This window comes from Ambystoma mexicanum, chromosome 3q, assembly GCF_040938575.1.
Source record: "Ambystoma mexicanum isolate Mex_15411 chromosome 3q, UKY_AmexF1_1, whole genome shotgun sequence".
NCBI lineage: Eukaryota > Metazoa > Chordata > Amphibia > Caudata > Ambystomatidae > Ambystoma > Ambystoma mexicanum.
The window spans coordinates 60,297,811-60,324,527 of record NC_090926.1 but is presented as its reverse complement, the minus strand read 5'-3'; the positions used below and the strand labels follow the sequence as shown (position 1 = coordinate 60,324,527).

The 26,717-nt window shown below is 47.7% G+C and overlaps 1 protein-coding gene and 1 long non-coding RNA gene across 2 annotated transcripts in view; one reads left to right on the top strand and one right to left on the bottom strand.

Moving 5' to 3' along the window:
• The first annotated feature begins 18,087 nt into the window (after nucleotides 1–18,087).
• Nucleotides 18,088–26,717, top strand: part of LOC138582111 (E3 ubiquitin-protein ligase TRIM39-like) — a 332,112-nt gene continuing 323,482 nt past the window's right edge. The window contains exon 1 of the mRNA XM_069653089.1: nucleotides 18,088–18,142. The gene's annotated coding sequence lies outside the window, so the exon portion shown is untranslated. The remainder of the gene's footprint in view (nucleotides 18,143–26,717) is intronic.
• Nucleotides 24,031–26,717, bottom strand: part of LOC138582113 (uncharacterized) — a 205,448-nt gene continuing 202,761 nt past the window's right edge. Inside the window, exon 3 of the long non-coding RNA XR_011304951.1 lies at nucleotides 24,031–24,328. This is a non-coding gene — a long non-coding RNA (uncharacterized lncRNA). The remainder of the gene's footprint in view (nucleotides 24,329–26,717) is intronic.

Below are 26,717 nucleotides of genomic sequence, written 5' to 3'. Positions count from 1 at the left end.
TGCCCCCCTTTTAGTGTCGCGATTCCATCGGGAGCATCCGTCCTGCCCAGGTGGGCGTGGGCCTTTGGGTGGGGGTTCTGTTACGAGTCGCGCAGCACCGCCCACCTCCCAGCGCAGCGCAACACCGCCCACCTCCCAGCGCCGCACAACACCGCCCACCTCCCAGAGACACCTTACCTGCGGCGGTGGCCTTTACCGGGCGCGCCCCTTCAGAGGCCATGGTGCCGGGCTCCCCGTAAGAGGGAGGCGGCGCACGACAGCATGGAGACTGTGGCCGCGATGGCGCTGGGATGGATTGAGCCTCACCACCCCGGCGTCCTGGTCACGTAGGCAACACCCACGTGTTGCCGTAGGAGCGGCCCGCTCAACCAATCATGTTGCCACTTCCCGGTTGCGAGGGTCACGTGATACGCGACGCCACTCACGTGACCCAGTGAAGAAGCGATCACGTGACCCAAACACCGGTTTAAAAGAACACTGAAGCTGAGTTTCCGCACTTCTCAGCTGTTCTCAGCAATTCGAGTGGCGTTGTGTTTTCCTGGATCTTGACCCTCTGGCTTTTGAACCCTGGCTTCTGATATTTCTGGACTGTTTTGCCTGCTCCTTGGATTTGGTTGCCTGAACTATTGTCTAGCGGATTTTGGGACTCTCTGGCTTGCATCATTGGACCTGCTTCTTACGGATTTCGGACTTGGCTTTTGGAACTTTCAAGTATTACCTTCCTCGGATCTTGGACCCTTTGGCTTTGGACATTTCTTGGAACTGCTTCTGGAACTCCCTGGCTCAAGGTTGTTTGGTTTGGACTTCGGCTCAGCACCACGTCCAGCCCCTAAGTGAGGGGGTCCTGAACCCCAACTTCCCCGGCTGTCTTCCCGTCCTGGTTGTCCTCCCTGTTAGGTAGGTCCCACTCCATTATATTGAGTATTGATCATTCCCAAGTTACTGCCTTGTACTCACACTCACCTGCTTTTCCTTTGCAGCACCTGGTACCCGTGTTCCCGACCCTTTTTCACCTGTGGCCTCAATAACTGGTGAGGGAGTATATTATTCTCTCCTTCACTGGTGCTTGGGGACGGAGGTACCCATAGGCATCGCAGAGGTTCGTTGTGACACTACATGAGGTACAGGAGATGGCGAAGAAAGCACATTTGGCTAGTCAACTGTCTCAAAAGAGATGGGCTGTTAAGAGCAGACGCTCCAACCCAGAGTGGAAGACCGGGCAGTTGGTCTGGCTGTCTGCGAGATTCCTATCAAGATGGGTGCATACTGGGAAGTTCTCTGCTCGATATCTGGGACCGTTTCCAATAATAAAACAGATCAACCCAGTAGCCTATAAACTTCAGTTACCTGAATACCTCAAGAGAGTACATCCGGTATTCCACGTCTCCCTACTAAAGGAGTACAAGGATGACCCCTTTCACCAACCTGTCCATAGAGGGGAGACTCTAGTAACTACGATTCCTGATGAGTATGAGGTGGCCTATCTAGTGGATTCCAGGTATTGTAAAGGCAGGGTACAATACTTGGTCCATTGGAAGGGATACCCGGCCGAGGAAAGGACTTGGGAACCTAGGAGCCACATACATGCCCCCAAGTTGTTGAGAAGTTTTCACCGATTCCACCCTGGTAAACCGGGGCGTCCACCGGGGAGAAGGGGGTATACTGTAAGGAATTGGCCCTGGAGACTATGGGACTATTGGAGACACTAATGTTCAAGTGTGTTCCGCTCTAGTCCTCACCCAAAATGGCTGACGCTACTACATAGGTCGGCCCCTCCCCTCTTGCCGGTGCGTTGTATCTGATTTCTTTCAGACCGCTCTGCTGTGTGTTGTGCACAGTTTCCTCCTTGAGAGCCTTTGCGTCTATTCTACTCCAGTGCCTTCCCTTGGAAGCTCCCTTCCTATTAGGAGCTTGCTCTTGGTTCTACCTCGCCTCCTTTTCTACCTTAGCTCTGTACTTTACTTTTTTTCCACCTCACGGATTATTACCACGACATTCTGCTATTCTTACCCTCGTTTCTGTAGCTGACTCCACGCTCTCACCTCTCACTCTATTCAGCGTCTTGTGCTGACTCTGCCCTTTTTTCGTTTGCAGTTTGCCGGTGTTTTATTTTCTTACGGCATTCTGTCCTTTATCCTTCCTGGTTTCAGGCTGTTCCTCTACAACCTTTACTTTCTACCTCTTCCTATTCCGGAGACCTGCTACTTCAAGGAGGTACTCTAAGGAGTCTCAGGGCCTCATTACCCGGTAGGCAGTGAGCCATGGCGCTATTAGCGCAATGGCTCATGCCGGTAAAATACCGGCACCGCCTTGGCGGAAAGGGGATTTACCGCCCCATTCCAAGGTTGGAGGGACGGTAAATCCCCCTTCCGCCATTGCCCTTCCCCATTCCCATTTCTGCCCCATAGGGCTCTATGGGAATGGGGAAGGCGCTAATTACGGCACCGCAATTTTGCGGTACCGTAATTAGCTCTGAGGTCCCTTAGCGGGTTGGATTTTAACGCCTGCAAAAAGCAGGCGTTAAATCCCCCAACCCGCAAAGGGACCTCGTAGTAAGGCGGTAGGGATTTACCGGTACCGGTAGTTTACCGGTACCGGTAAATCCCTACCGCCATCCGTGTAATGAGGCCCTCAGTGTAGTAGTTTATTCTACCTTACCCACTATTTTCTGACTACATCTCCCAGAAGCCTGTGTATCCAGCCACATACCGTCCAGAAGCTATTATTGGAAACTGCTCTCTCTGGACCGAAATACCTCCCAGCATACGAACTCTACAGGTTTTTTTCTGCCTTCCGGCTTTTTCCCTGATATTGGAGGCTGGCCCCCTGGGGTCCCCAAGGATAGATTCTTATTTCTGTCAAGGTGGCCTCCGGAGGGGCCAGACCTTACTTACACAAACGGAAGAGTAAGGAAAATATTCCGAAGGACAAGACGAGTCGCCTTAAGGTGAAGAAGGCCACCAAGGACACTATTTCCGAAGACTCAGGTGAGGAGTTAGGGGAGGTTGAGCCGAGGCTTGACAGCCTCCTAATAAAACAAGACCCCAGTCAGAGTATATTCCTCCCTAAACTAACATGTGTCACTCCACCCCCTTTCTCACTCTGATGTGCCAGACCTGTCAGCTATCAATCCCAACCCCTGCAGGTTACCTCAGGGGCAAGACCCCCACACCCTTCACCTCGCTAGTGACCCAAAGTGGGACAGTACAAACACACGTGTGCAATTTATAGACCACTAATATACACTTAAAAGGTATAGTGATGGTAATTATTGAATGCATGTCTAGGATAAATGTGTAGATCAGTGTGGGAGTGAGCGCCTTCACTATCAGATGTCTTATCACAGGGGCCGATCTTCGATTTGCAGCCCTCGGAATCTTACGATTTCAAACGCAGTGGGGGTAGGTGTCAGCGTTACCAGAATATATGACCAATACAGAATAGGTATATGGGGGATGAGGTTGAGGTGATGCGGATATAGGGTCTGGAAACCAGATACGTTCAAGGAGAACTGGGGTCATGGGTTCAGTGGACCAGACCTGGCAGGAGGGGGTTGCACGAGGGTTTGCTCAGACATTCTTGTACGAGCACATTTTGTCAGGGCTCGAGACTGGCTCCTTGTGAAAAATGTTTACGTGATTTGCCGTGTGAACAGGAGATGGGCTGGGCTGAGAGGTGGTATTGGCTGGCTGTGGGAGTCGCTGGGAGAGTATGAAGTTCTCCAGAGGAACATTACAAATAAGGCTTTTGGAAGTAAACTAACTGTAACTGTTTTCATTAAAAAAGTAAATTACTAGAAATTTTGTGCGGCATTGGTGGATGGCAGCAAACAATTCATTTGTTTTTCAAAAATATTTCTAATGCCACTATGGTCTGAAGGGCTATTCGTTCGCATTCGGAGTGAAGGTCAGCGGCTTTGAATTTTGCTTGCGAGCTGAGCAAAACCACGCATCGTGCACAGAATAAGGTTCAATTGTTTTTCGACCTTGGAAGAAAGGGAGGATTCCGAAAGGAATGAATGAAGGGAGGGCTGTAATACCATCAAATATGACAATGTTCACCATTCCAAAACTGGACAAAAAATGTGTTGATCTGAACGGAGTCTCTGCGTTACGGCGAGACAATGGAAATGCTGAATATTATGTAAGTTTTACTGTAGACGATTTCATAGACCAATGAGTCAACGTATCTTTAGCCGGCCGTTATTGCTGGCTTACGTTGTACTGGGTTGTTCTTTGTGGCATATTGCAACGACACGCAAATACAACCTGTGTGTGTACTTTCTTTGTTCCGGGGACAATCGGCAGTCCAGCATCGAAATGCGTGTAGTCCACATCTGGGTTCCCCCAGGTTCCACAAACGCCAAATTCTACGCTAATATTTAGTTAAAATGCGGTCTATGTGTTCTTCGAATTGTAGCGTCAGCTTCTGCCTCCCTTTTCGAGCTGAACATATTCCATAGCACTAACCTCTGAAGAAAATTGTAGACTAATTTCCACGTTGTTTTCTCTGTGTTCCCATTGTTTCACTTCTGTGTTCATCATTAGTTTTCACACGGTGCAGAATTAATGTTAATGTTAAAGGACATTTGTACCGTGCACTATCACCACCAAAGTGGTCCCCTGGCGGCTCTGAAAAGGGGAGGAATGGGGGTGGGTTAGTGGGAATAAGCTGGAAAAATGCAAGAGGGCAGTGATGTGCTGTTGGCAGCCTCAACCTGGTGGGTCCGTTGGCTGGGCTTGGGGTGTTTTACGGTCGGTAGTCGTCGTGTGCTGTTGTGCAAGTCTATGTGTCGCTTGTTTTGTTGTTGCATTGTTGTGAAGTTTGTGCGGATTGCTGCGTTTTAGGCTTGTGGTTGTGTTTGGTTAGAGTTTGAGAGGTGTATGCAGAGGGATGAAATTGTTAGTTGGTTGGTTAGTTAGCCCTTGCATTGTGGGATTCCATCTAGGTGCGGTACATGCTGACATTCACATTTCTATCTAGATGCGACGCAAGCTAAATTCAAAATTCCATACGAGTGTGGCATATGCTAACAGTCACATTTCTATCTGCATGCGGCGCAAGCTCAAGTTAGGAATCCTGAGTGTGGCACATGCTAATAATCACATTTCTATCTAGATGCGGCGCAAGCTAAAGTTCAGAATTCTAAGTGTGGTGCATGTTGAGAATCACATTTCTATCTAGATGCGACGCAAGCTAAAGTTCAGAATTCCATACGAGTGTGGCATATGCTAACAGTCACATTTCTATCTAGATGCGGCGCATGCTAAAGTTCAGAATTCCATACGAGTGTGGCATATGCTAACAGTCACATTTCTATCTAGATGCGGCACAAGCTAAAGTTAGGAATCCTGAGTGTGGCACATGCTAATCATCACATTTCTATCTAGATGCGGCGCAAGCAAAAGTTAGGAATCCTGAGTGTGGCACATGCTAATAATCACATTTCTATCTAGATGCGGCGCAAGCTAAAGTTAGGAATCCTGAGTGTGGCACATGCTAACAGTCACATTTCTATCTAGATGCGGCGCAATCTAAAGTTCAGAATTCCATACGAGAGTGGCATATGCTAACAGTCACATTTCTATCTAGATGCGAGGCAAGCTAAAGTTCAGAATTCCATACGAGTGTGGCATATGCTAACAGTCACATTTCTATCTAGATGCGGTGCAAGGTAAAGTTCAGAATTCCGTACAAATGTGGCATATGCTAACAGTCACATTTCTATCTAGATGCGGCGCAAGCTGAAGTTAGGAATCCTGAGTGTGGCACATGCTAATCATCACATTTCTATCTAGATGCGGCGTAAGCTAAAGTTCAGAATTCCATACGAGTGTGGCATATGCTAACAGTCACATTTCTATCTAGATGCGACACAAGCTAAAGTTCAGAATTCCATATGAGTGTGGCATATGCTAACAGTCACATTTCTATCTAGATGCGGTGCAAGCTAAAGTTCAGAATTCCGTACGAGTGTGGCATATGCTAACAGTCACATTTCTATCTAGATGCGGCGCAAGCTGAAGTTAGGAATCCTGAGTGTGGCACATGCTAATCATCACATTTCTATCTAAATGCGGCGCAAGCTAAAGTTCAGAATTCCATACGAGTGTGGCATATGCTAACAGTCACATTTCTATCTAGATGCGGCGCAAGCTAAAGTTCAGAATTCCATAAGGGTGTGGCATATGCTGACAGTCACATTTCTATCTAGATGCGGTGCAAGCTAAAGTTCAGTTCCCTACATGTGTGGCACTAGCTAAATTTGGCAGGCATGTAAATATGCATCACAAGGCAACATTTACAATCCATTTACAGTGGTCACAAGTCTTCCTAAGTATGTACTGGTTAAGTCTATGGCAGTCTACGCTGTGGAAGGTAAGGTGGAGTAGAGTAATTGCTCTGCACCCCACCCGTGCCACAATCACAGTTTTGTTGGTGTCTGCTGGCTTCCTTGGCTTCCCCTGCGGACACCTGAAGACACATCTTGGAGCTGCCAATCTCGGAGCCGTCCTTAGCCTTGGGGCCCCTTAGCCGCAGGGCTGCACGGGCAGAGGGCTGCCCTGGGAAGACCAGTGATGGAGGCTGGGAGGACCAATGAGAGCGGTGCTGGCAATTTGGGAGGCGGGAGGAGGGAGGCAGAAACCAGGAAGAAGTGCTCGGCGAAAGCGAAGGCACACGGGTCCTGGATGGCCTTTTAGAAGCGCTTTCCAGCCAAAATGGGGTCACGCTAGGTGGGCAACTCACCTGCTTTGCTCCGTGGTAAATGGAGGCAGGCAGCTGCAGTGGGTCACTAGGCCCGTGGAAGCCAGAGAAACAGCCAATCAGGAGTGAGGGAGGGCCTGGAGGCGGGAGGAGGGAGGAGAAACCAGGAAGAAGTGCCCGGCAAAAACGAAGGCACACGGGTCCTGGATGGCTTTTTAGAAGCGCTTTCCAGCCAAAATGGGGTCGCGCTGGGTGGGCAACTCACCTGCTTTGCTCCGTGGTAAATGGAGGCAGGCAGCTGCAGTGGGTCACTAGGCCCGTGGAAGCCAGAGAAACAGCCAGTCAGGAGTGAGGGAGGGCCTGGAGGCGGGAGGAGAAACCAGGAAGAAGTGCCCCGCAAAAACAAAGGCACACGGGGCCTATATGGCCTTTTAGAAGCGCTTTCCAGCCAAAATGGGGTCGCGCGGGGTGGGCAACTCACCTGCTTTGCTCCGTGGTAAATGGAGGCAGGCAGCTGCAGTGGGTCACTAGGCCCGTGGAAGCCAGAGAAACAGCCAATCAGGAGTGAGGGAGGGCCTGGAGGCGGGAGGAGGGAGGAGAAACCAGGAAGAAGTGCCCGGCAAAAACGAAGGCACACGGGGCCTGGATGGCCTTTTAGAAGCGCTTTCCAGCCAAAATGGGGTCTCGCTGGGTGGGCAAGTCACCTGCTTTGCTCCGTGGGAAATGGAGGCAGGCAGCTGCAGTGGGTCACTAGGCCCGTGGAAGCCATTAATGGGTAAAATGATAAATTATAATAAAGAACAGCCACTGAGACACATTTCTGTTATTCAAACAGCTACATTCTGCCTTTCTACGATTGTCATCAATTCCAGATACCAATTGACAGTTTTTTTAACAGGCAGCTGCAGATACACTTAAATGGCTGGATCCCCATGACGCTGTTTTGGGACGATCGCCACGGGCCGATATGTCCTTACGCGATACCAGCGATAAGGAGCAACCTCACATCATTTACGGTGGCCTAGGGCCAAGTTGATGCTAAAGCCTTGCGATTCACAGTGCATTCAATGCGCTTCTTTTACCCAAAAGGAAAACCGCGTGACTCACGATAAACATTTGTGGATCGAGAACAAAGAAAAAAATTACCCATTTGCTTGAATATGGCAATCGCCCAATGTTCTCGGAGCGTTTATTGTGAAATAAAAGTACTTTACAAATTGTAGAGTTTTGCTATTTCCTTTAAAAGTATAGATTTATATTCAAAATTGGGATGGCTGTGTTGTGAGATGTGTGTTGATATTCCGGGTTCTTCCTCAACCTACGTTAACACGTAGGTGAAGACTGGGCGCGTTTGGCTAAGTGTTTGGCTTACCCGCCAAGAATGGACGCGACACCAGAGTAACGAGGGACACCTCCACTTTATTCACCTCCTACATGCAAATTGATGTTTCCCTTTTTGGCTCGACCTTTCCTTTCTCCACGCTACCTCTTTCCACTCATGCCCTGGTCTCTCCCTTACAGGTGCAAAGACCCGCAACATCATCCCCAGACAAATGTTCTGTAGTCGGCTCAACATTCTTCCACCAGGCCTGCAGGCCTCCTAATTATGCGTTGTGAGTGCAGCCATGCTTCGCTGTGTCCTGCTGCTTCTGCTCCTCTCGCTGGGTCGGGCGTTTCATGTCATTCTTTCCCGGGAGGGATCCATGTGTTATCTCTGGGTTCCTGGGGTTCAGGGTCGGATTCTGGTGGGAGCAGTTTGGGTTCCTCTCTTCTGATACAGCGCTTGAATTGTGAGCTGTTTCTCGTTATTTCGTGGGTTGCGTTTAGGGCTGTCACCATGGATCCTTTGATGGCAACCACTTTCAGTGGTCTTGATATCTTGAATCGGTCTTTCTGTTCATGGCTTGCTGTACCAGGACTTAATCTCCGACCTGGAATTTCTTGGGCACACCTCTCCGTCTTGCGTCAGTGTCCACTTTTGCGTTTTCTTTGCCCTCTGTGTCTCTCCTTATGATTTCTTCACCATCTCTCTCTTGGACATTGCTGCTTCTCACAATCCTGGTGTGAACCTGATAGTGCATCATTATTTCTGTGGATGATTTGTTGGTGGCTTCATGAGGCGTGTTGCCATAGTCCCGCAGCATCCTGCGGAGTGATTGGTATCAGGGGTCAAGTCCTAAAAATTCAAGTGGGGGGACTCATGAACAAACGCCATGGGGTGTGATGTTGCCAGAAATTAGCATGTCAAGGTGAAATATGCACATTTCATCAAATTGGCTTTGCATAACCACCCAAATTGAACAGGACAAATGGCATTGGCCTTTCATAAAATCAACCCACACACACAACCAAGACAGGATATTTTCTTCTAATAGTGTTTTTGAAAACGTTAAAATGTGTGCATGTTTTAAACTCCAAGAACCAATACAAATGTTTTCCCTGGGACTTGCAATACCGAAATAGGATATTTCACCTTTAGTTGTTAGTTATTTTTCATCGAGTTATATGGTGCAGTGTCGAGGTGTCTGGCCTACAAACCTGACGACTGCGGTGTGATCCCTGAGGACGGCTTTAATTCACACATTCAAAGAGGACATCCAATGTTTCTCTTTTAGCTAGGGGGAACTGAGTCCACCCTATGAATAAAATGGGTGGACTCCGTCCCCCTGCATGTACCCTCGACTTAAGCCCAGCTTGGTGTGGATTAGCAGCCTCTATGCGAGCTCTCTGTATCGTCTTTTTGATTGATGCCATGAAGAGCTCTGCCATTCCGTTGGCTTGTGGCCATCGGGGGGGTGATCTTTTGGTGTGCAAATCCCATGTGCCTTGCAAATGCTGAGAATTCATGATTGTTGAATGTGGGTGCGTTATCTGACTTGATGGAGCGAGGGAGGCCCAACTCACTGAGTACCTCGTCGAAGGAGGCGGCCACCTGAGGGTATGCAGTTGTCGTTATCGTCTTCACAACGGGAAACCTTAAGTATTCATCAATAAATACTAGTAAGTAATCTCCTGACTCCATGGGTCTGAAGAAGTTAGCAGCCACTCGGTCCCACGGTTGTTCTGGTATGTATGTCGGTTGAAGCGGGATGGGGGCCTCTGCCTGTGCAGTGCATTGAGAGGGCAGACAGTTTTTGACCCAGCTGTCCACTAGCGAGTACATGAATGGGAACCATACGTGGCACCTTCTTTGTATTGTCAGCTCCGTGATGGCCTTCGCGTGCCATTTTGATGACTTCAGCTTTGAGTGTGGTGGCAATGACTAATCAGCACCCGCGTAGTAGAATGGAATGATCCTTGACCGCTAACTCGTTATGCCCTCTCGCTAGTCTCTCTAGCTCCTTCTTGCTCACCCCTGGGTGGCTCAGGACTGCGCAACGGTAGTCTCTCCATTTGTTGTTGCAAGTGAGGCTGATGGCTAACGCCATGGATGGGTCGGCCGCCGATGCAGTTGCAATTGCCTCCAGGGACAGTGCGGGCTACAGGGCATGGGCGCAGCCACATAGTTGATGTATTCAGTGTCACCTTTTCACGGCGTGGGTACTTCTTGTCATCGAATGCTGTTTGGCACTCCTTTGACAAGTGAAACAGGGAGTCCTTCTGCAGCAGTCTTCTCAGAGGTTCAGTGAGGGATTCATAGTGTGGGATGTATCGGGCACAGTACCCAGCCATCCAAAAGAATGATTGCACGTCCGCTACTTGTGCAGGTTCCTGTAGCTTGGTGATGGTGCTGACCTTGTCTGGGTCTGGTGTCATGCCTTCATCCGAGAAGATGTGGCCAAACAATTTCTGTTTTTTTTTTACTGAACCTGCACTTCTCCAGGTTGAGTGTCAGGTCTGCTTTGTGTAGTGCTTCACATGACTCCAGTAGCGGCATGTTGTGTTCTTCCTAAAACGTGCCAAATACGAGTATGTCATTGCTGTAGTTTAGTGCGCCCTTGACCGGGTGAATGACTTGACGCATGGTCTCTTTAAAAATGTCTGCGGCGGAGGAAAAGCCGAGATACAGGTTGATAGCAGAAAAGTCCATCATGCATAGCAAATTTGGTGATGCTTCTTGATTCCGGATGGAGTAAAAGCTGATGGTAACCCTGTATGAGATCCAGTTTTGAGAATGTGGTTGATTTGTTTAATAGCACAATCATGTCCTTGATGCATGGACCTGGGTATCGCTCCCGTTGCATGGCAGTATTTGCCATTCTCATGTCGCTACATAGTCGTAGGCGTCCTCCTTCTTTTGGGCCGATGACTAGCGGGCTGTTCTGTTCTTGATGGTCGTGCAGATTAAGATACCTCCGTCCCCAAGTACAACACTGATAGAAAATAAATCACTACCAATGCAATCTTTGAGGCCACAGGTGTAGAGTGCCGTAAAGCTGAACCAGGAACACCGGAAGGACCCCCTGACCACTGTAAAGCAATGAATGATTAGGTCAAACAGTAGCAATGGATAACAGTGCAATATAACAAAGCAATGTGCTAGAGGGCTTACCCAAATGTGATGGCCAGAAAGCCTTGAAGGGGTAGGGAGAGTAGGGGGGTCGATGGCAGCACTCTGGGTGGAAAACACCTGAGCCAAACAGGCAGTACAGTGGATGATCCGTGAGCAATCCGATTAGCAAGGTCAGTAGCCAGAAGAAAACACCAACGTCCAAAGTTCCAGAATCCAAAATAGCAAAGCCAAGGGTCGTAATACTGGAAGGCGACAGTTCGACTTAACTTCAGGGAAGTCCTTAGAACGTTCCGTAGTCAAGAAATCCGAAAATCCAAAGAGATCAAAAACGCTCTGCAGCACTCCAAGGAAGCAGCTGTGAAGCGTTCACTTCGCGTTTCCCTTGCCCTTTTGACTGCGTGAAGTGGTCACGTGACACGAGTCTGGTCACATGACCGGAGGCGCTTTCTGTGCCTGTGGAGGAGCGCTGCCGTATGCCCGTAGAATGTCTCCGTGCGCTCGTAGACCAGCGCTGCCTAGGATATAAGCGCCAAGGTAAGTGCCAATGTAGAAATGGGCGTAGCCTGGATATCGGCTGCCACAGAGTGTGTGCATGGTTGCGTACATGGTGGCGAGGGTTGTGGGGAACTTGAGGGATGACACGTGTGGGACCAGGGGGAATGGTGCTAGATGCGGGTCTGGGAGGCGTGGCAAATGCGGACCTGGGAGGAGGCGTGACAGTGGGAGGTGGCTTGACACAGGCACACCCATGGGGTGGGACCCGTGGCTGGTTCAATGATTCCGTTGCAAAGTAGTTGGTCAAGTTCCTTCGAGACAGCATCCTGGAGGTTGAACCCTACCCTTCTAGGGTGTTGAGGGATAGGCCTTTTGGTTTCATCTATGTGTAGTCTGACTGGTGCTCCCTTGTGTTTACCTAGACCTCTGCACAAGTCTGGGAACCTGGATAGAATTGTGTCTTTCGTGATGTGGTTGAGATCTCTCGGGCGGTATTGATTGTGCACACCAGTGCTCCATTGTTGCCCGCTGACATGGTTGATTGAATCACCTCACCTTACTGGAAGCGGATGTCAATGAGGCAGAGGCAGTATGCTGTATGGTAACTGAGGAGGCAGCGACCCTTCGTCTGGCTTCAAATTATATGGATGTCGGTGCCTAGCGTCAATCCGTTATGCATCAGGCATCTCCAGAACTGTCCGATCGAATGAAGGTGCAGTGCTGCTCCCCATTGGAATATTCTTGAGTTGGCTTTTGAGAGTTCGGGTCCCTCCGGCATATGCAGGAATTCCTGTTCCCTCATGATGTGTACCGTTGAACCCGAGTCGATGAGAAAGCAAAATGATTTGTTCCACAGGTTGACTGCCATTCAGGGTGCTTCCCTTGCTTCATGGTCATCTTGGATGAGGTTGATGTATTCATCCAGGTGACTTTGGTCATATTCATCATCAAATTGGTATTGGAAATTGTGTTGGTGCTCTCCATATGACTGGTATGTGTTTGGGGACTCGTTGTATTTGTCTCCGAACCGGGAGTACTGGTTGTGCTCTTCAGAGCCTTGTTCAATTTCCTGTGGATGGGTCTCTTCTATTGCTCTGACGTAGAATGGTCTTTATTTCACTGGCCACTAGGTCGATGAACATGTCACTTAAGTTTGGAGATTTCGCCTCACCCGCCTCTTTATTGAAGTCTTCCACCCACTCAATCCATCTCGGTCCTTTGTCGCACTGGGGCCTCAGGGTAAAAGGGAGTGGCTTTCGTAGCAGTGCCGCCTTGGATGTGGGAGCAGGCGTGGGCGGTTGTGCCCCAGGGTGGCTGGGGGAGCTTGGGCTGCTTATGATGGCAGGATGGTATGTGGTTGCTTGACTAGTGATCCCTGCTTGATCGCCTTGGCACCTGGTGGGCTGTGGGCCTGGTATGTGACGTACCTTCAGTTGTTGGGTGTTGGCTCTCTGGTCACACACTGCTGGTGTCTACTTTAAAGTCAGAGGGTATGGAGCACAGCGTATCATACCTGCTGAGGGAGACCTGCCTCTGGGTGCAGCTTTACTGCCAATGTGAGCCGGTGGGACATGTGGCATGTTGTGAAGGACGCCTTTTTGGCTGGTGTGTGTTGGCAGCTTTTGTTGCTTCATTGGCGGGATTGCCGTTCACTTTCTTTCTTTCTTTCTTTTCTTTCTCCTTTGTTGTTTTTTTTATGAGGGACAGCGGCCTTTGCTCCCGCCGTGTGTCAGCTGCTGTGGGATAGCAGGGGCGGATGGCCACTGGAGTGGGCCCGTGGTGGAATCGCCAGGCACTGCAGGATGCCGGTGGAAATGCTGCGTGGAGGAGTAGTGCCGGACTGCCACAGGAGCGGGCATGTGGAGGGGTTGCCGGGCACCTCAGGATGCAGTATTCGAGGTGTGATTGCCTGCGAGAGGACGGATGCAGTGGAGGCCGCAGAGTCCAGTGCGCGGGGACCTCGTCGCCAGTTGTTTCGGGTTTTACCCACCAACAGAGGCGTTGCTAGGCGGTGGGTAAGGGGGCTATAGCCCCTGGTCTTTTGGTTGTAGCCCTGGATAGAATCTCAGGAGCTACAACCAAAAGGCTAGCTAGCCCCCTGTCCCGACAGTTCTGACATCAGCGTAGCCCCGGGTCTTTTCCAGACCTAGCAACACCCCTGCCCACCAAGAAAGGATGCAACACCTTCTTGGCTCCTCCGTTTCCTTTCTCCCCACTCCCTCTTCCTGTCAATGGCCTGGTCCCTCCCTTAAAGATGCAGAGACCTGTAACAAGTGACACCCGCTAAAAGCATGTGACTTGAGAGCTATGGTCTCCTGCCTAAAATATACAGAACCTTGTAACAAAGTGGATATCCGGGACACCTAAGGAAAGTTCATGGTGATTTATTGTCCTGGTCCTCTACTCCATCAGTAAACACACTGGGATGGTAGGGGACACAGATGACACGACATCATAAGGGAAACACCGGGCTCACACCCATACTTCTCAGCTCTATCTCAGTTCAACAGTCACCCAATGGAACACTCTGACCCTCACATTCCACCAGCTCATGACATCACTACACTGCTACTGTAAGCCACATTACAACACCTCTCCCTCCCTAGGGAAACACAACAGAATGAAAAAGGTAAAGCAAGCAGCACCAAACCCCAATCATCCAAACACTAACACGGTACCAGAAATCCCGCACACAGCGGCCGCCTATGCTCAGAACCCCTGCCAACCAAAAACATATAAGGAACCACACGCATAGGGAACCATTCACAGGCCAAACGGACCACATAGAAAATGCCAACGGCACACTAACTCCCATGACAACAACCTGCCATGACCTTCGACACCAACTCCCCATGTCCCTCGACCCTCACCCGCAAGGACGAAAAACAATAAACTGTGCACTTACTCCTGTCCTGAGGTGCCCCTCAGAACCTAGGGCTGCAACTCCTAGACATACTATTGTTAGATAACACTAACACAACTACCTAACCAAACTCACCTACCTTTGCACCAAACACCTTCCACTATGGTCTGCCCCCGGAGTCTCAGATCTGCCCCTCTGAGTACAAACCAACAGCCCCCCAAACGGAGCCACAACAAATGCCCAACAGCAACCGAGGGACCCACGAAGCACAACTCTGACTGCAGTGCCAAAAAGAAACCGCACTCACAAACCTACTCCAGTACCACTAAACCATTGGCAATTTTCTCTCTCTTACGCTAAATAACCTCTAGACACATCAGTAAGATAACCTGATTTACCAAACTAGGAATCAAGAGGTAAACTGCACAATCTCAGATCCAACATAGTAACCTACCCCAGTCAAAAACCAGGTACTATAAAACACTGGCAAAGCCGAAAACCCTCAACCATAGCGACCTACCTAGGCTCCTAGACTAAGCGTTACGGAACAACATGAAATTCAAATACATACTCTAGGCATAGCGACCAAACTGGACTCAAACCAAGCGCTATGGAACCAACAGCACAACACTGCACTGAGAACAACACCCATAGCGACCTGACCTGATTTTGCACCAGGCACTATGACCACAGAACAACACTACATCAACTCCAGCCACAACACTCAGGAATCAAGCACAACTGAGATACAAAACACCATAGCGACCAAACCCCGGGGCCAAACCAAGAACTATGGAACAGCAGAAAAACACTGCCCTGAGATACACCACAAACATAGTGACCTACCCTGGCACTTGACCAGGCACTACATAAACAGAACAACATAATGAGAACAGGCACACCAAACACACTCTGAACACACACACGGGCAATCAAACTCAACCCACAGACCAATGCACATAGCGACCTACCCCAGCATTAGAACCGGGCACTATTGGAAAAGACAACACCTACACTCCAACTGCTCCACACACGCCCTGACACACAGACATAGCGACCTACCCTGGCACTGGAACCAGGCGCTAAAGACCCCAATGCAGGCATAAACATGCGACCCCCACGTGTACCAACTAATTGTACTTGCACCGATACAGTACACTCCACACTCCAACACACACAACAATAAGCACACAAAGCTATGCAATGCAGATAACATACAATATGCATAGTAAAATAGGTGCAGTCAATATTTGAAATGTCACCCAGACCCTGGGTAATTCCATCCACCGATAGCTCTGGAATGGTACGCTGGATGAACATAAAGTTCCACGCTGCATGAAAAATAGTGTTCCAAATAAGGGAGGTCACACTAATGCACTTATGTTCACCTTACTCAGTTCACGAGTATACCTAAGTCCACACTCCCTGAAGTTACGGTTTCACTAGAACGGCGTCCCATCCCTTCGATGAAACAACAGGAATAGCACAGTCATTTACGAAATGTGCTTATAATACACCCCCACCCTTACCTTGGGAGATGAAATGGGGTGGAAGCACTATTCCCGACTACACAGGGCACTAAACTCCCACGAAAGGCCACAACAAAAGACACCACAGGCAACAAACAACGGCCTTCAGCAACACCAATCCTAACGTTACACCCAGGGCCTAGAAATGGGACTTCTAGCGTCTATCCTATTAAAGTGGGCCACAACGTATACAGCACTCACTCTCACGCATACGGCCCAAAACAACAACCTGACCAAGATCTCCTTATTAAACTCCTCGCTGGAAAAGCTCAGGAAGATTCCCACATCTCAACTTGGAATCAACTCTTTAATTCTTCGTTGCCCGGAATCCATCTCAACCGGGAATCAACTCTTTAATTCTTTGTTGCCCGGAATCCTCTTTAATTCTTCGTTGTCCGGTACGTTCTTTCCTGCTCGCAGATATCGACTCCTATCGGACAGTCCTATCGTCTTGTCAACTACGCTCTTAAGTGCGCAGGCGAGAAACCAAGACGTGCCTTCTTCATGCTTACCGGTTACCTGTTCACGTCCAGCACTGCGGGCGCGGGAACTTCCATGACAACCCCAACGGCCCGCTCGCGCGACTGGCCAGGGCCTGCTGAAACGCTGTGATGTCACCACTTCTGCCAGGGCCGCCTTCCTGGCGATCTCCACGGGGATTCACCACAAACACATACGAACACTCCGAAGCCACTACGCTGGGGCCGAGCGATGTCGTCACCCCAACGTAGCCTCCCAGGGGGCTGCGTGCACTTGATTGGTGTCACGCCAGTCTCCTCAGGCCTAGTGAAGGCAACTGCCCCAGCAGTACCATTTCGTCACCCGGCGCCTGCCCGACCGGCAATGAGGGAAAGGATACAAGTACTCTGGCCCCGCCCAGCTCGATCCAGGGCACCGCAACGCTGGCCGACCTGACACAAGGGGAAGCACCTAGGCTGTCCACTCTCCGGCCCCTCCACAGCAACCGTCCCAAGTGTCGTCCAGAGGGGTACCGGAGCGATGCACGGCTTTCCCAGAGCAAACAGCTGCAAATCTGCCTCCCGCTTCGGTGCCACTGTGCCCAACAGCCCAGAGCTAGGACGCCGCGGATGGCGCAGCTCTTAGATTGGTCTGGACACCGAGCTCCACAACTCTGGCAACACTCAACCCCTTGCTGGACAGGGGAACGCTGCATCTTCAAACGGCAAAACCTCCCAGAGCCGCCGTCTGTACCGAACGGACTGGGACAGCGGGCCGACTCAACACGCAGCCCGCCTGGGTGTGGGGACATCCTCGGGGACGGTGTTCCTAAAGTGCTGCACCCCCCCCAGCAGCACCGATGGAGAAGGCTATCCACCTACCATCCCATCCTCGTCGCCAGTGTAACAAAGTGGATATCCGGGACACCAAAAGGTAAGTTCATGGTGATTTATTGTCCTGGTCCTGTACTCCATCAGTCAACACAGTGGGATGGTAGGGGACACTGATGACACGACATCATAAGGGAAACACCGGGCTCACACCCATACTTCTCAGCTCTATCTCAGTTCAACAGTCACCCAATGGAACACTCCGACCCTCACATTCCACCAGCTCATGACCTCACTACACTGCTACTGCAAGCCACATTACAACAAACCTCAATGCAGTTGTCAATGGGGACATTTAATTCTCCTGTTTCCGTGATCAAATCTCCTTCCCAGGGAATCTGAAATGTTGGCATGTATGTAACTAACATCATCTATAAACACCCTTTACAACAAACCATTATGTATCGTTTCCTGAAACCCGAGGATTGAAGCATCTCTACAGATCTTTCTTTGCAATGATTGGAAACGGCACTCAAAAACTGATTCCACATGGTATATTTTTGTTCTAGTCAGAACTCCCAACACATATTTTAATTATCGCAAATGAATCATTATCTTCGATAGCCCTATTTTCGGTAAACCTGTCAATTTTCTTCATTTACTTGTCTTTGGTGAAGACGTTTTCTGAATGTGTTTTTGTTGTGTAACTTTTTGTAGTCGTTATGTAAGTTTGCAGTTGCTTCGTCTCATATTAGCTTTCTTTTGAGGGGAGATTGAGCTTAATTCGGTATAGGAGGCCAGTGGACGGGTACGGACTGTTCTTTTCTTTTTGTTTGTGTAGTGATGCCAGGTTCGTGTATTTTGACTCGTTTCTGCCTTTTACAGAGGAGTAGAAGTAACGGATAGATATGTCTGCTGGGTGTGTCCCTGAAACAGGGTTTGCATGAGCCCTCTGCGTTTCAAGGTTATCTTTAGCGGGGGAGGCTAAATCACGGTTTTCACCGCTGTTCTAATACCCTGTTTGCGAACAGCACTGTTGTTCTGTTCTTCGGAGCTTTTCCAATGCAGGGACTCGCATTCAATCCCCTGAACTTTGCTATCAAAGGAGGACTGAAGCCGCGCTCCAGAGCGATTGTCAAAGGATCCGTTACACCAGAATTAAACTTTTTGTAATCAAAACACTTACCGTTGTAAAGGTCCATTAAAACAAAATTGTGTTAGTCTGAAAAGGCATTAGTGCGCACGTCTAAAGCTTTTGGTCTACAACCACCTTTTTATTCCATGTATAGTTTTATTGTCTTGCATATTGTAATGTCACAGAAGCCTGGCAACCACGCTATGCATTAGAATGGAACCATATTTTAAATGTTCAACTTTATATTTTACAGGTGTTTGACTCCACTCACCAAAACATGCGTGAGTCGCTTGAAAACAAATCTCGTTTTTTTCCAGTGGGGTGTTAAGGGGGGGGGCGGAGGTGGGGCTATCCCTAGTAAAAACGAAATCCACTTTTTGGATTGTTTTGGGATTGCTTCTGGCTTGTTTTCAAGCTGCAGATTTTTTTGGGGATTTATTTTGGATTTTTGGGGGATTTTTTCAAGCAAGGGTTTATTTGTCTTTGGTTGGAGGATTTATTTTGGATTTTTACTGACTTGTTTCTCAGTAAAAACAATCCACTAACACTAATTGGCAGGCAGGTAGGCATTTCTACAGGATTTAATTTGGATTTTTTTGACAAGCAAAGCTGTTTGGTCTTAAAGTGGAGGATTTATTTTGGATTTTGTTCAACTTGTTTCTCAATAGAACCAATCCAGCAACACTACACATTTCTACTGCATTTATTGTGGATTCCTTTACAAGCAAGGCTTCATTGGAAGATGTATTTTTGATTTTTTCTAACTTGTATCTCTGTAAAAACAATCCAGAAACATAGGCACACATTTTTATTTCATTTAAATGTTGGAAAAATAATGTCAAACTAGTTTCACCTTTGAAAACTTCAGAACCCAAGAAAATAATTTTAGCATTTTAATCTGGGTAAACATTTTGCAGAGTTTAGGTTTTATTTATTTTGCATTTGGTGTAAATTAGAAGTCCAACTGCACTTAACTAATTTCTCCAGTAAATAATGCCTAGTCGCTATCATTCAGGGCATATCAATTTGCAGCAATGGGTAGAAGAAATGGCTAACACCTCGGCCATCCCATCTCCCATCGCGCCACCTGACTTGCTGGACGGTGGCCGCCTGTCTCCTGCCTGCCACCCGGTACAGCTGTACCCCTCCTCTGTGCCCCTCTATTTATCACTCCCGGCTGTATATCTGTTCTGTTACCTCTGGGGAAAAAACAAATGCACCCGCAATTACTATTTTATTTCTTTCTTTTATTTATTGGATACTTTGTAGGTCCCCTACACAACAAATGGTGTTTCAAGGCACCTCAAGACAAAATAAAGGGGGCATGAGTGGGGGCAGGAGTGGTCAAGGGAGAAAAATAATGTTCCGGCTAGGCCTTGTGACATTTGGATAATTGGCAGCAAACCATGCCTGAATAGCCTACGGTCTCTACCCCCAACAATATGCATGGTACTCTTAAATAATTTACATTTCTTATGAAGATCCAAGTAAACCAAGCAGAAAAGAAATAATATGCCTACCAGGTGGGGCTCATGGCCCGGCTCTTGCCTCTGCCAGGCACTGGCCCACGATGGGGGGGTTAGGCCAGAGTCCTAGGTGAGGCTCGGGCTGGCCCCAGCTCTGCCGGGATCTCCCAGCTCTAGTCTCCCCACCTAATAAAACACTCGTTTTGTCTTTACCTTTAAAAATGCCATATCACAGTGAGAAAACATGTCCAAACTGGATGTACAATGTAGGCCAGTCTTATAGTACGGCCTGGCTGAAGAGGTATGGGTGCCTAATTCAACATGATGGTTGGGGGGACACTTTGCTTAGAGTGGAAACCAGTCTGAGGCACCTGTGGGGTGCATATCTCATAATGGAGAGAAAGAAATACAGCCATGGGTTAATAGCTGCTGATTTGCCCATTGCACTTGCACGATCAAAATGCAACATGCCTGAAGATCCCTTGTCTTCTCCCCTTAATTGCACTGGTAAAACTGCATAATTGCTGACGACGACCTTGCAACAGATGTATTACCAATAACCTCTCTATCGTTCTACTCTGTTATATCTTTGAATTTTGCTCCCAGTTTAATGCTTCCTCGTAACTAATGTGTATGGTCGCGAAAGACGGAATGGACGCTTTTTAAGGTGCAAACAAGCCCATTCTATAGCCGTTTAACATTTGAGAGTAACTAAATTGCATTAATGATTAAAAGTTTAGTACCATTGTTAATCCCATTAAGTGCCATAGAGGCTAGACCAATTTGGCGTCATTACATGCCCGGATAACTAAAGGCAAATGGTCACACGTTGCCTCTTTTGACTGCATACTATTAAGGTGACCTGCGACCAATCTGGAACATTATATATTTGTGTGTGATAACCCCTACCCACCTTGCCGTCCTCTAGGCAGTGTAGGTGCAGGGAAAGAACCCCCCCAATCCTCTCCAAATGTACCCCTGAATTCTTGGAAGGAGCAACATCAAAGCGTGTGATTTGTGGGTTCAATTACAGTGACTGAGTAACACAGATCCCCAGAAAATAATTCAAGCATCACTTTTACCTCTCTTCCTCTCGTATAAGTGCTTGCGGTTGAGTAACTTTACTTGATTTGCATTTGGACATAATGCCTGAAATGGCCAACTCATTGGCACAGTGCACCACTATGTTGGCCCCAAAGCTGCCCAAGATGCTGTTTCTCCACTCAAATGTTTCCTTTTTTTTTCAACAAGTTATTTAGTTTCTTTGCAATGCAAGGAAGTAACCTGACCAAGTATCCTTATCTGAACCCTTTAACAGAAAATTGCCTTGCATTACACCACCGAACCAAGAGTAGTTTGTTTACTCATCTAGATAGTGTTTCTAATGACCTCTTGCAAGCAATGTTTTGTCTCCATAGTACTGATTCCCGCTTGTATAGCTCTGCTTTATTTGGTCATGGGTACTGTCTCTCGCACGTCCTCGCTCCATCTAGTCATGTGCTAGTAGTCCTTCTTACCTCCAGTCTCTTCAGACCATTGGCACCCTTGGTGGGGGCGCTGACCAATCGGGAGGCTCGAAATGCACGCTCCGCTGTATGGTACAAGCCAGAGCTAAGCCATGTGCTAAAGTTACATTCTTTTTAAATACGCCATTAGCACCCATGTAGGGGAACAACATGGGTGCGAATAGCAATAGCCCCTTAGTGGTGGGTCGCCCCTCCTGGTAATGCACTGCCACCCTCGTTAAGAGACCCTCGTTTTGCTTGGCCTCTCAACTTCTCGGGGCATATCTCCTCATTATGTGCAGTGTCTCTTTCTAATCCAATGCCTTATGGTCCTTTCCCGCTCTCTGTTCCAGCAAACGTGGCTATCTTTCTAACTCTTTTATTTAAGGCCGTTCACCATTAGGCCTCCACAGGGTTGAGTTCAGCCACAGCAACGCTCGTTTTTTAAAAATCTGGTTATATTATTTGCTATTCACAACATAGGTTCACGCTCCTGCTCATGATTAATAATACTTATATTTTCTGAAAAATGAAATCTGGAACAATAAATGAACAGTAGATTCAATTTTTGACTCGAATGTAAAAAGCGATTTCTTAAATAAGATTTAATTCATAAAATGTTATCAAAAATACAACAATAGACAGTGCAACTACCCATACAACACGCCCAGTCAATCAAAGTACACAATCAAATCATGCAAACAATAGAACTGTGTACAAAAACAATTTGAAAACTGAGGAGAGAGTTGTTAGTTACACAACAGTAAATCCAAAAAAAAAATATAATTGAAAGTATATCATTTAATATGTAGCTAGGAGGAAACTAAATTTTGCTGGGATTAACTTCTTGCTACTCCAGAAAGCACAAACCAGTTTCAGCATAGATACATTGAGTATAAACTTCTTCATCAGGGGACATGGTAAATCTAAAAACAAATATATAAACAGACATTTTCACAGCTAATTGTGTGAAGCATCGGCACAAAACATTTATTTTAAAAAAATGTACCTACAATCTAGGCCATCTAATTCACATATGGCCAGCCAAACATAGCACCAGGAATCTATAAAACATTAGGCAACCTGCCCAACAGAAACAAAGGGTCATAAGCTCCGAATGCACCCATCCGGTGGGACCCTACAAAGTGATAGCAAATTACTGCCACCTCACCATTAGAGTGGGCATACCTACCACCACAGTCTCCAAAAAGAGACCACCAAGAAAAGTGATATCCCCTCACCAAAAGATAATGCAACTACTTAAATGTGACAAAGACATCTATAATACCTCTGGGCACGGTATGCATGTCCCCAAAAAGAAACACAGCTTAGCAAACCGCCACGCTAGAGGCCATCCACATCAGAGTTCAACCAAAAACACTCAGTAGCCCCATCACTCAAGGCTTCACTGGAATTGGTCTTATAACGCCAAACGTCTGTGCTAACTGCATAGAAAACACAAAATCGGGAATATTTAAAGTGTGTTAGCTGGGGTACCCAGTGTTGCCCATGTCCTGAACGAGTGGTGTTTCATGTGAGCAAGTCTTGCTTCAGTTTGCTCTGGCATCTCATTTGCCCTGGAGAACGTTGCTCTTGTCCTCTGGTCGGCAGGTCGTGCAGCTGTTTGTTGTGTTTCAGAAGCTCTTGATATTGATTTTTGCTTTGCATCAGATGGGGCTTTTCCAAGTGATTTTAGTTTTTTATGTGGCTTGTTTGTCACTCAGTGGCTTCAGCACATTTGAGAAAGTGTCCAAGAAAGATTGATGGATTGTGCTCTGTTCTTGTGAATGAACTTAAGTAAACTGTAACCTTGCCTTTTCCCATATTTGGAGTGGCGTGATATTTGTTTTAAATTCCCTTTAAAAATGCTTTACTAAACACTTTCACTAGTAATACATTTCAGAGGAATAACCAACGCATCGAACAATTTGCTTCTAGGACTTTTCCAAATGTTGCCTCCTTCTAGTACCTACTGTAGTGAATTGGGGTGAGCATCAGTAAATGAAAGTGTCCACGGAGTGCATTTTTGGCATCCAAACATAGACTACAATATTTCCCCAGACAAAAGAGGAAACCATGGAAAATATGGTAGCAGTGGGTTCAACGGTGTGGATTTATTTTTGCATATAAGATTTTTGCATCCAAACATAGACTACGATTTTGCCCCAGACAAAAGAGGAATCCATGCAACATTTGGTAGACGTGGGTTTAACGCTGTGGATTTGTATAGACTGGACACACACACACTCACACTCATAAAAATCTGGTCGCTCAACTAAAACTGAAACATAATTCTGACGGCCTTACCAAGCAGCCAGTTGAAGTAAGGCCGTTGTTGCTGTAATGAGAGCAACCCCAACACGTGCAGCAGACGTAAGCTGTGCGAGCGAGCTGCTGCATCAAAAAACACTTACACAATTGAAGAAAAAAGGTGGGCTGCTTACCACCTATTTCGTTTCAATTAGTAAACCAGGACTGGTAATGCCATTTGTCTCTTGATGTACGACAGAAGCGGGAGCCGTCTGGAAGGTTAATACAGATTTTCCACACATTCGTTACAGAAAGTCATGAAAGACTCGGAGGTGAAAGATTATGCTATAACTTCTCTTTACTAACTCGAGCAGCAACCATTACAAAACAAAAACATGGAAAACAATAACAAAAAACTACAAATTCCAACAAAACTCAGCATTTTTGTAGTTCGTTTTCCATAGGTTGAAAGAAACACCACGTGATCCATTCCTCCAATCAGCATCTCTTCTCTCCTATAAGCCTCCGTGTTCCTAAAGTCCTTCCTCTTTCTTTCGCTGATCTGAAAAACTCATGCCCCAACCGGTAGGCAACTAGAATTCGGTAATCTCTTTAAGCTGTCCCTTTCTGTTCCGTTCCTAAAACAGATATAAACCATTAGAAACCTCATCATGGACGGGTGGGCAATCGCATAGCAATACCAATATCATTGCAAAACAAGACTGCATTATTTCCAAGCAAATTCATGAATAACAACATAACAACATATCTTATACAATAGCGATTGACATTGGGTGGAATAATCTTTCGCCTCCGAGTCTTTAATAGAATCATGACTTTCTGTAACGAATGTGTGGAAAATCTGTATTCTATGTCAAGACTTGGAGGCTCAGATTATGCTCGTTTAAAGCTTACCTACCACCAACGATGCTACTCGCTCCACTGGTTTAAAATAGAAATTCTTAAAGGTCTCTTCATTAGACCAATCCGCCGCCTTTAACACATCCTCCAGGCGGGCCCCTGCCAAAAAAGCGGACGATGCCATAGCACCCCGAGTAGAATGAGCTCCAAACTGCCGCACGTCTATCCCTGCTTCTGCCATGCACCACCTGACCCATCTAGCCAGAGTGGCTGACGCTACTGCTCTAAAAGGTTTTCTAATTGCTATCAATAGTTGATTCTCTCCTGCCGGCCTCACTTCATTCGCTTTCTGTTCATATGCTCTCAAACACCTGACTGGACACAACTTAGGCTTGTTAGGAAAGGCCATGTATTCCACAGATTTAAGATTCGTCTTAGTTCTTCTTGTTATGAAAAATACTACCCCCGAAGGTGAAAAGGACTTCCTGTTTACCTCCAATGCTCTCACATCTGAGACTCTTTTACAAGAAATAAGACACAAAAGGGTAGTAAGCTTGGCCCACAACGCCTTGCGAGACAAAACTTCATTGTCCGGCCAAGCTTCAAACATTCTTAAAACTACACTCACATCCCATAAACTCGAGTATTTGGGAGTAGGAGGTCTCATACACCTGATGCCCTTAAGAAGCCTACATACCAAGGGATGTTCACCCACCGGCTTATTATCTATGTAAACATGGCCCGCAGAGATCGCTGACCTATAATTATTAATGGTCCTGTAAGCCTTCGCCTGCGCTGCCTGAGCTGCTAAAAAATTTACTATGTGCACTACATCTGTACATAAGGGATCAACCTGTCTCTCCAGACACCAATCACTCCATCTATGCCATGCCACTCTGTATGCCTTTCCTGTCGCTGGAGCCCATGACTCCCTGATGAACTCTTGAGCCGAGCCCGAAAGTCCTGGCTTGGACCAGTTTTCCCTGAAATCGCCCAAGCCAGAAGTCTCAAGCTCCCCGACTTGACCAATAGGTGAAATTCCCCTGCCGGATCTACTAAAATGTCCTCTTTGGCTGGCAACCTGATAGGAGTCTCGAACGACAATTCCAGAAGATCTGGAAACCAAGCCTGGCCTTTCCAATCTGGTGTGATCAGAATCACTGTTGCTAGCTGACGCCTGACCTGTGCCACTGTGCGGGCTATTAAAGAAAACAGGGGAAAAGCGTACTCCCTTGCCGGACCCCAAACCTGGAGAAACGCGTCTGTCGCTGCCGCTTCTGGATCCGGCCTCCAACTGTAAAACCTGGAAAGTTTCCTGTTCAACCTGGAAGCGAAGAGATCCGTCCGACAAGGACACCTGTGACGCATGATCTCTTGGAACACAGAGTCGTCCAGCCGCCAGTCGCTGGAATCCCTTAGGTATCTCGAGTTCCAATCTGCCACCAGATTGAGATCCCCTGGCAAATGTTCCGCTTTCACGCTTATGCCTCTCTGGAGACAGATCTGCCAAAACCCTTTGGCTATCTCCGTCAGCTTCTGAGATCTCGTTCCGCCCAGTCGATTGATGTATCGGACTGCCGAAACGTTGTCCATCATCAAGAGAATGGACGATTTTGCGCCTTTCTGTGTCCAGCACTGGACCGCGAAAGAGCCCGCTAGAAGCTCCAGGCAATTGATGTGGAGACCCAACTCTTCTCTCGACCATCTCCCTCCTGTCGACTGATCTCCACATCTGGCTCCCCAACGGCTGGCGTCGGATTCTATCACCAGATCCGGGGATGAGCCGAATATCGCCCGGCCATTCCAGGCCTCCATGTGGCAGTACCACCATTCTAACTCCAGCTTCGCTTCCTGGGATAGCTTGACTTTCTGTTTGTAAGAAAAACCTCTCCTGAGATGGCTGATCTTCAACCTCTGTAATGCTCTGTAATGCAGTGGCCCTGGGAATATCGCCTGTATCGATGATGACAGACGTCCTACCAGTCTTGCTATCTCCCTTAAAGAAACTTCGCGCTTCATTATCATCCTTTGATCTCCTTCTTGACAGAGTTGACCTTGGCTAGAGGTAACTTGAGAATACCCTGGGTTGTCTCTAAGTTGAACCCCAGAAATTCCATCTCCTGAACTGGCACTAATTGAGATTTCTCCCAGTTGATCAGGAAGCCC